A 1,621-nucleotide genomic window follows, 5' to 3' on the forward strand; every position below is an offset into this window, starting at 1 on the left:
CGCTTTTATTATGCCAACCGTTCCCGTTTTCATTCCTATCGTTTAGGGAGGTTTGGTGGCAGCAGCGGCCGAAAGCAAAAGGAAACCCGAGGAAAGCGGCTCCATCCACCAGGGCTGTGTCTCATCCGTGCCGACGCAGGAGGGACGGGCTTCGTTCGTTCGTTCGCTGCGGCCCAAATTCCCGGGCCGCCCGAGGACCGCTCGCACCGGCCCGAGGGAGGGAGCCCCGGCAGGCAGGACGCCTCCGGTGAAATGGCCAAGTCGACCGCGCGACCCACAACCCGCCCGACTGGGGGCGAGAAGGCGCATGGAGGAGGACTCCGTCCCCTAGTCGGCAGACGGCCCTGGGACAGGGACGTTCGCCAAAACCTCCCCAAGGCCGCTTTCCGTGACCGAGTCGGCCTCCCCGCCTGTACTCGTCCCGGCCCGAGAAACGAGACGCGGGGTGGATCGGGACCAGGCCACGCACCAGGCCGGCCGGCGCTGCATCCTCCCTCCCCCGACCTGACCTGACCTGACCTGACCTGACCTGGACGAACGCCTCCCCATCGCCCGCCCCCGCGAGGCTGATCCGTCCGGCCGGTGAGGAGGCCGCTTGTCGGGCGCCACCGGCTGCCCGGCATCCTCTTATATAGTGTTCGAGGAGGTCGACCAGGTGGCCCGGCCGGGATGGGGGGGGGGTGGGGTGCGGGGGGTGGTGTCCCGGGCGGCGCGGGGGCGGGGGGGTAGGAGTGGAGAGGGAAAGGTGGGCGGGGCGAATGCCGGGGGCGGGGGTCGGCGCGGGGCGGGGCGGGGCGGGAGTTGGGGATGGGGGAGGGGCGGGAGGCCGTCTGGACATGGAGGGTCGGAAGAGCGGTGGTGACAATGATTTTCATTATCATTTAGAAAGAAGAACGTGGACTTCTTTAGAGGAGTCCTTTGAATAGCTTCTCCATTTAGTTAACATGCATCCAAATGGAGGTCGGGAAACTTGGGTCCTGTTAACATATGGATGGAAGTGGAAAGAACTATCGCGATGACCGTCCTTGTGTTTCTTTTATTTTTTCTTTCTTCCTTCTCCCCAAAGCCGCCCCCCCCCACCCCCGCCCCGCCCCGCCCCGCCCCGCCCCGTCCCGTCCCGTCCCGTCCATCCATAGTGTAGGTTCCAGTGGTAGGTCTTTCGGGTTTCTGCTATGTGGGCTTGAAGGGCGATGCTGGGTCTGGGGCTGCGCCAGGATCCGAACCGGTGAAAACCTGGGCCGTCGAAGCCGGGGGTCGGGGTGGGGGCGCGTACTTGACCGCTCGTCCACGGGCTCGGCCCCCGGCCCTTGTTTTCTAGGGAGAGAGACAGAGAGACCCGATCCATTTTCTCTTGGCCTCTAAAGCGTGTGTGTGGTCGAAAGGCGACGGAGAGAGGGGTTCTGGTCCAGAAAGCCCCGACCGCGCCGCCACGGGGATCGGTCGGTCCCGCCCGAACCGTCCGAGTCGGAAAGGAACGGACAGCTTTCCTCCTTTGGGCCCCTGACTTGGGACCAACAGGGGAAGAGAAACAGGCCTCTCTCCCTCACACCCTGGCCCCTTCCCCCAGGACGCCCTCCTTCTAGTCAGCCCGCCTCTGGCTTTTCCACACGCCGACGACCGC

Source organism: Equus caballus, unplaced genomic scaffold (genome assembly GCF_041296265.1).
Source record: "Equus caballus isolate H_3958 breed thoroughbred unplaced genomic scaffold, TB-T2T unassigned-0001771, whole genome shotgun sequence".
Taxonomy (NCBI): domain Eukaryota; kingdom Metazoa; phylum Chordata; class Mammalia; order Perissodactyla; family Equidae; genus Equus; species Equus caballus.